The sequence below is a fragment of the Phocoena phocoena genome, chromosome 1 (genome assembly GCF_963924675.1).
Source record: "Phocoena phocoena chromosome 1, mPhoPho1.1, whole genome shotgun sequence".
Lineage (NCBI taxonomy): Eukaryota > Metazoa > Chordata > Mammalia > Artiodactyla > Phocoenidae > Phocoena > Phocoena phocoena.
Genome location: NC_089219.1, coordinates 96,775,788 through 96,785,072, shown reverse-complemented (window position 1 = coordinate 96,785,072; position 9,285 = coordinate 96,775,788).

The following is a 9,285-nucleotide window of genomic DNA, read 5'->3' as shown; positions in this document are numbered from 1 at the left end:
GACTTTGGGAGCAACTGTAGACTTGGAGTTTGCTTTCTGCATCTAATTTGTTTCTGGTTTTATGTCTATCTTAGCTTAGTATTTAGAGTTTATTATCATTGGTAAATTTGTTTATTGATTTGGTTGCTCTCTTTTATATATATATAGATAGATAGATTTTGTTTTTTCCTTTTTCTCTTTTTGTGAGTGCATATTTGTCCTAGGGTTCTGTCTGTCCGTTTTTGTTTTGTTTTTCTTTTTTAGTATAGTTTTTAGCACTTGTTATCATTGGTGGATTTGTTTTTTGGTTAGGTTACTCTCTTCTTTCTTTTTTTATTACTTTTAATTTATTTTTATTTTTCATAATATTTTTTATTTTAATAACTTAATTTTATTGTATTCTTTCTTTCTCTCTCTCTCTCTCTCTCTCTCTCTCTCTCTCTCTCTCTTTCTCTCTCTCTTTCTTTCTTTCTGTCTTTTTTTCTCCCTTTTCTTCTGAGCAGTGTGACTGACAGGGTCTTGGTGCTCCGGCCGGGTGTCAGGCCTGAGCCTCTGAGGTGGGAGATCAAAGTTCAGAACATTGGTCCACCAGAGACCTCCCAGCTCCATGTAACACCAAACAGCAAAAGCTCTCCCAGAGATTTCCATCTCAACACTAAGACCCAGCTCCACTCAACGACAAGCAAGCTCCAGTGCTGGACATCCTATGCCAAACAATTAGCAAGACAGGAACACAACCCCACCCATTAGCAGAGAGGCTGCCTAGAATCATAATAATTTTACAGACATCCCAAAACACACCACCAGATGCGGTCCTGCCCACCAGAAAGACAAGATACAGCCTCATCCACCAGAACACAGGCACCAATCCCCTCCACCAGGAAGCCTACACAACCCACTGAACCAACCTTAGCTACTGGGGGCAGACACCAAAAACAACGGGAACTATGAACCTGCAGGCTGTGAAAAGGAGACCTCAAACACAGTAAGTTAATCAAAATGAGAAGACAAAGAAACACACAGCAGATGAAGGAGCAGAGTAAAAAATCCACCAGACCAAACAAATGAAGAGGAAATAGGCAGTCTACCTGAAAAGAATTCAGAGAAGTTATATTAAAGATGATCAAAAATCTTGGAAATAGAACAGAGAAAATACAAGAAACGTTTAACAAGGACCTAGGAGAACTAAAGAGCAAACAAACAATGACGAACAACACAATAAATGAAATTTAAAATTCTCTAGAAGGAATCAATAGCAGAATAACTGAGGCAGAAGACGGATAAGTGACCTGGAAGATAAAATAGTGGAAATAACTACTGTAGAGCAGAATAAAGAAAAAAAGAAAGAAAAGAATTGAGGACAGTCTCAGAGACCTCGGGGACAATATTAAACGCAACAACATTTGAACTATAGGGGTCCCAGAAGAAGAGAAAAAGAAAGAGACTGAGAAAATATTTGAAGAGATTATAGTTGAAAACTTCTCTAATATGGGAAAGGAAATAGTCAAGTCCAGGAAGTGCAGAGAGTCCCATACAGGATAAATCCAAGGAGAAACACGCCAAGACACATATTAATCAAACTGTCAAAAATTAAATACAGAGGGGCTTCCCTGGTGGCGCAGTGGTTGGGAGTCTGCCTGCCGATGCAGGGGACATGGGTTCGTGCCCCGGTCTGGGAGGATCCCACATGCGGCAGAGCGGCTGGGCCCGTGAGCCATGGCTGCTGAGCCTGCGCGTCCTGAACCTGTGCTCTGCAACGGGAGAGGCCACAACAGTGAGAGGCCCGTGTAACGCGAAAAAAAAAAAAAATTAAATACAGAGAAAAACTATTAAAAGCAGCAAGGGAAAAACAATAAATAACATACAAGGGAATCCCCATAAGATTAAAAGCTGATCTTCCAGCAGAAATTCTGCAAGCCAGAAGGGAGTGGCAGGGCATACTTAAAGTGACGAAAGGGAAAAACCTACAACCAAGATGACTTTACCCAGCAAGGATCTCATTCAGATTCGATGGAGAAATTAAAAGCTTTACAGACAAGCAAAAGCTAAGAGAATTTAGCACCACCAAACCGTCTTTACAACAAATGCTAAAGGAACTTCTCTCGACAGGAAACACAAGAGAAGGAAAAGACCTACTATCACAAACCCAAAACAATTAAGAAAATGGTAATAGGAACATACATATTGATAATTACCATAAATGTAAATGGATTGAATGCTCCAACCCAAAGACATAGACTGGCTGAATGGATACAAAAACAAGACCCATATATATGCTGTCAACAAGCAACCCACTTCAGACCTAGGGACACATACAGACTGAAAGTGAGGGGATGGAAAAAGATATTCCATGCAAATGGAAATCAAAAGAAAGCTGGAGTAGCAATTCTCATATCAGACAAAAGAGACAAAGAAGGACACTACATAGTGAACAAGAGATCAATCCAAGAAGAAGATATAACAATTGTAAATATTTATGCACCCAATGTAGGAGCACCTCAATACATAAGGCAAATGCTAACAGACATAAAAGGGGAAATCGACAGTAACACAATCATAGTAGGGGACTTTAACACCTCACTTTCACCAATGGACAGATCATCCAAAATGAAAATAAATAAGGAAACACAAGCTTTAAATGATACATTAAACAAGATGGACTTAATTGATATTTATAGGACATTCCATCCAAAAGCAACAGAATACACTTTCTTCTCAAGTGCTCATGGAACATTCTGCAGGATAGATCATATCTTGTGTCACAAATCAAGCCTTGGTAAATTTAAGAAAATTGAAATCATATCAGGTATCTTTTCTGACCACAACGCTATGAGACTAGATATCAATTACAGGAAAAATCTGTAAAAAATACAAACACACGGAGGCTAAACAATACACTACTAAATAACCAAGAGATCACTGAAGAAATCAAAGAGGAAATGAAAAAATACCTAGAAACAAATGACAATGAAAACATGATGACCCAAAACCTACGGGATACAGCAAAAGCAGTTCTAAGAGGGGAGTTTATAGCAATACAATCCTACCTCAAGAAACAAGAAATATCTCAAATAAGCAACCTAACCTTACACCTAAAGCAATTTGACGAAAGAAGAACAAGAGAGAAAGAAGAACAAAAAAACCCCAAAGTTAGCAGAAAGAAAGAAATCATAAAGATCAGATCAGAAATAACTGAAAAAGAAATGAAGGAAACAATAGTAAAGATCAGTAAAACTAAAAGCTGGTTCTTTGAGAAGATAAACAAAATTGATAAACCATTAGCCAGACTCATCAAGAAAAAAAGGGAGAAGACTCAAATCAATAGAATTAGAAATGAAAAAGGAGAAGGGACAACTGACACTGCAGAAATACAAAGGATCATGAGGGATTACTACAAGCAACTGTATGCCAATAAAATGGACAACCTGGAAGAAATGGACAAATTCTTAGAAAAGCACAACCCTCTGAGACTGAACCAGGAAGAAATAGAAAATATAAACAGACCAATCACAATCACTGAAATTGAGACTGTGATTAAAAATCTTCGAACAAATAAAAGTCCAGGACCACATGGCTTCATAGGCGAATTCTATCAAACATTTAGAGAAGAGCTAACACCTATCCTTCTAACACTCTTCCAAAATATAGCAAAGGGAGGAATACTCCCAAACTCATTCTACGAGGCCACCATCACCCTGATACCAAAACCAGACAAAGATGTCACAGAGAAAGGAAACTACAGGCCAATATCACTGTTGAACATATTTGCAAAAATCCTCAACAAAATACTAGCAAACAGAATCCAACAGCACATTAAAAGGATCATACACCATGATCAAGTTTATCCCAGGAATGCAAGGATTCTTCAATATATGCAAATCAATCAGTGTGATAAACCATATTAAGAAATTGAAGGAGAAAAACCATATGATCATCTCAATAGATGTAGAAAAAGCTTTCGACAAAATTCAACACCCATTTATGATAAAAACTCTCCAGAAAGTAGGCATAGAGGGAACTTACCTCAACATAATAAAGGCCATGTATGACAAACCCACAGCCAACATCATCCTCAATGGTGAAAAATTGAAACTGTTTCCTCTAAGATCAGGAACAAGACAAGGTTGTCCACTCTCACCACTATTATTCAACATAGTTTTGGAAGTTTTAGTCACAGCAATCAGAGAAGAAAAAGAAATAAAAGGAATTCAAATCAGAAAAGAAGAAGTAAAGCTGTCACTGTTTGCAGATGACATGATACTATACACAGAGAATCCCAAAGATGCTACCAGAAAACTTCTAGAGCTAATCAATGAATTTGGTAAAGTAGCAGGATACAAAATTAATGCACAGAAATCTCTTGCATTCCTATATACTAATGATGAAAAATCTGCAAGAGAAATTAAGGAAACACTCCCATTTACCATTGCAGCAAAAAGTATAAAATATCTAGGAATAAACCTACCTAAGTAGACAAAAGACCTGTATGCAGAAAACTATAAGACACTGATGAAAGAAATTAAAGATGATACAAATAGATGGAGAGATATACCATGTTCTTGGATTGGAAGAATCAACATTGTGAAAATGACTCTACTACCTAAAGCAATCTAAAGATTCAGTGGAATCCCTATCAAAGTACCACTGGCATTTTTCACAGAACTAGAACAAAAAAATTGCACAATTTGTATGGAAACACAAAAGACCCCGAATAACCAAAGCAATCTTGAGAAAGAAAAACGGAGCTGGAGGAATCAGGCTCCCTGACTTCAGACTATACTACAAAGCTACAGTAATCAAGACAGTATGGTACTGGCACAAAAACAGAAATATAGATCAATGGAACAGGATAGGAAGCTCAGAGATAAACCCACACACATATGGTCCCCTTATTTTTGATAAAGGAGGCAAGAATATACAGTGGAGAAAAGACAGCCTCTTCAATAAGTGGTGCTGGGAAAACTGGACAGCTACATGTAAAAGAATGAAATTAGAACACTCCCTAACACCACACACAAAAATAAACTCAAAATGGATTAAAGACCTAAATGTAAGGCCAGACACTATCAAACTCTTAGAGGAAAACATAGGCAGAACACTCTATGACATAAATCACAGCAAGATCCTTTTGGACCCACCTCCTAGAGAAATGTAAATAAAAACAAAAATAAACAACTGGAGCTAATGAAACTTAAAAGCTTTTGCACAGGAAAGGAAACCATAAACAAGACGAAAAGACAACCCTCAGAATGGGAGAAAAAATTTGCAAATGAAGCAACTGCAAAAGGATTAATCTCCAAAATATACAAGCAGCACACACAGCTCAATATCAAAAAAGCAAACAACCCAATCCAAAAATGGGCAGAAGACCTAAATAGACATTTCTCCAAAGAGGATATACAGATTGCCAACAAACACATGAAAGGATGCTCAACATCACTAATCATTAGAGAAATGCAAATCAAAACTACAATGAGGTATCACCTCACACCAGTCAGAATGGCCATCATCAAAAAATCTAGAAACAATAAATGCTGGAGAGGGTGAGGAGAAAAGGGAACCCTCTTGCACTGTTGGTGGGAATGTGAATTGGTTCAGCCACTATGGAGAACAGTATGGAGTTTCCTTAAAAATCTAAAAATAGAACTACCATACGACCCAGCAATCCCACTACTGGGCATATACCCTGAGAAAACCATAATTCAAAAAGAGTCATGTACCAAAATGTTCATTGCATTTCTGTTTACAATAGCCAGGACATGGAAGCAACCTAAGTGTCCATCGACAGATGAATGGATAAAGAAGATGTGACACATATATACAACGGAATATTACTCAGCCATAAAAAGAAATGAAATTGTGTTATTTTTAGTGAGGTGGCTGGACCTAGAGTCTGTCATGCAGAGTGAAGTCAGAAAGAGAAAAACAAATACTGTATGTTAACACATATATATGGAATCTTAAAAAAAAAAAAAAAGATTCCGAAGAACCTAGGGGCAGGACAGGAATAAAGACGCAGATGTAGAGAATGGACTTGAGGACACGGGGAGGGGGAAGGGTAAGCTGGGACGAAGTAAGAGAGTGGTATGGACATATATACACTGCCAAACGTAAAATAGATACCTGGTGGGAAGCAGCCGCATAGCACAGGGAGATCAGCTCGGTGCTTTGTGACCACCTAGAAGGGTGGCATAGGGAGGGTGGGAGGGAGACGCAAGAGGGAGGAGATATGGGGATATATGTATACGTATAGCTGATTCACTTTGTTATACAGCAGAAACTAACACACCATTGTTAAGCAATTATACTCCAATAAAGATGTTAAAAAAATTAAATTTAAAAAGTAAGTAAGGTAATTCACAGGAAGATAAGAAGATTAATGTTTGGTAAACAAATGTTTGCTGGGCCAGCCAAAAACAATGGGACCCAGAGAGGACTGATCAAAAGGGCCTTGCTAGGTTCCTCTCTGTTTAGCACACCTAATTCATACTTTACTATAGTTAGCTCCTTCCTGGGACAGGCTTCCTATCCTAAATTCTTTTAGGCAGTAAGAGGGAATTTCAAAGGTTTTTCCTGAGTCTTTTGGGCCTTGCTTGTTTTCAGCTCAAAATAATCTACATGCCAGAGGGGCACATCTTGGTGTAGCCTGCCCTGAACCCCATCATCGGCGACATGAGAAGACTGGTGAACCCCGACATAACTCACACTTAGTAGAATGCATGGTTACCAGGAGGTTTGCAAGTTTAAGTGATTGGTATTCTGTAAGGCCTGAGTCCCAGCCCGATTCCCAGGGAGGACGGCTCCAGCAGCGACCCTGGTGGCCATAAGTGCAGGTCCCAGGAGGGAGAGAGGCCACACCTTCCCTCTTGCCCAGGGAATGTCCAGCTTCAGCCTCTCCAGGCCTCCCACAGAACCCTGCCTGCTCCCCAGCAGTGCCACTACTCCTGCAAAGGACACACCTTTGTCCACATGAGAGCGACAGCCCATTACGTGCCACCTCGCAGCTAGAGCTCTTGGGGGTTTTGCCCAGGGATGTAAGCCACAGCCCCCAGGAGCCAGCAGGGAGCCTGGGTCTTCCCTGTTGCAACCCTAGGAAGTGGCATTCAGAGAACAATGGCCACCTTTTATTGACGAGCTGCAGTCGAGCCGCTCTGCACACACTGTTTTCTTCCTTACCACCTCCCATGAAGGAAGGAGTATTATTAGCCTCTTTTTACCAGTAAGGAAACCGAGGCTGGTTGTTTCTTCTCACATTCGTTTTATATTGAGGTGAAATTCACCTAACGTAAAATTAAACGTTTTAAGGTGAGCAATTCAGTGGCAATAAGTACATTTACAACGTTGTGTAACCACCACGTCTACCTAGTTCCAAAGGTTTTTATCTCCCCAAAAGGAAGTCCCATACCTCTTAAGCAACTGCTCCCCATTATTCTCCTTCCTCAGCCCCAGGAACAACCAATCTGCTTTCTTGTCTCTATGGATTCGCCTGTTCTGGATATTTCATATAGATGGAGTCATACAGTATATGACCTATTGTATCTGCCTGCTTTCATTAGCGTAATGTTTTCAAGGTTCATCCATGTTGTTGCATGGATCGGTACTCCATTCCTTTTTATGACTGGATAATATTCCATTGCATGGATATACTGTCGTTTATCCCTTCATCTGTTGATGGACCTTTGGGCTATTTTTACCTTTAGGTTATTGTGAATAGTGCTGCTTTGAATATATATGTTCATGTACTTATTTAAATACCAGTTTTCAATTCTTTTGGGTATATACCTAGGAGTGGAATTGCTGGGTCTGATGGCAATTCTATGACTCACTTTTTGAGTAACCACCAAACTGTTTCCCACAGCGGCTGCACCATTTTACATTCCCACCAGCAATATATGAGGGTTTCAATCTCTCCTTGTTTCCTTCCTTCCTTCCCTCCTTCATCCTTCCTCCTTCCTTCCTCTTTCCTTCCTTCCCTCCTTCCTCCTTCCTTCCTTCCTTTTTCTTCCTTCTAATTATAGCCATCATAGTGGTTGGGAAGTTGCACTGAGACTGATTTTTTAAGTGAATTAATTTACAATCAATTTTAAGAAAATAATAGCATGGCTCTGTGCGGATAGGGTAGGAAAGGCTGGCAAACAGTAAGCCTGAAGCTTGGAAGTAGGAAAACAGATTTATGCCGGTTTGTCACTCTCTACTGACCCACACTGCCTCCCCTCTAGCCACCCATGCCAAACCCAACCCCGACTCTGCAAGAGGCCTCCAAATCTCCTTTATCCCCTGCATCAAGGTGAACCCCAGGTGGTGGCAAATCTCCTCTGGTGAAGGGACATCAATGCACCTCCCACCTTAATACCAGGGACCTGACCACAGAGCCCGAGTCTCCTTTGCAGTCTCTACCTGGTCCTGTGCATGAGAATGCCCTGACTCAGATCGCCAGGGTTCCCAGGGCAAGTCTGTGGGTTAGCCCCACCCTTAACCATGATTTTGGCTTTTAACATCTTATTGGCATATTAAATACATATAGGAAAAGTACACAATTACAAGTGCACAGTTTGATGTATTTTCACAAAATCCGCACTCTGGATAACCGGCACCCAGATAAAAATAGGACATTATTAACACCCCCAAACAGCCCTAAAAGTCTGTACTACCCCCAAGGGTTACCACTAGTCTGACTTTTTTTTTTTTTTTTTGCGGTACGCAGGCCTCTCACTGTTGTGGCCTCTCCCATTGCAGAGCACAGGCTCCGGACGCGCAGGCTCAGCGGCCATGGCTCACGGGCCCAGCCGCTCCGCGGCATGTGGGATCTTCCCGGACTGGGGCACGAACCCGTGTCCCCTGCATCGGCAGGCGGACTCTCAACCACCGTGCCACCAGGGAAGCCCTAGTCTGACTTTTAATGCCATAGAGTAGTTTGGCTTGGTTTGAGGTTTACATAAATGGAATCACATAGCACATACTGTGCTCTTGTGTCTGGCTTCTTCCAGCAGCTCTGCTCGTGTGACGTTCCTCCATGTTTGTGTATGACTGTGTTTTGTTCATTTTCCTCACTGTCTAGCATTCCTTTGTGTGAGTCTGCCATATACATTTATTTATTCCACAGCTGACCAGCACTGAACAGACTCCTTGCTGAGCTACCTGGATGGTGCTGCTATGATATTCTACCTCGGACTGGGGTTCCCGGCCACAGGGCGTGTCTATGTTCTGCTTTGCCAGATACTACCAAACAGTTTTCTGTAGTTGCACCCATTGACACTCCCACTAATAACACATGAGAGTTCCAGTGGCTCCACATCCTCATCAGCA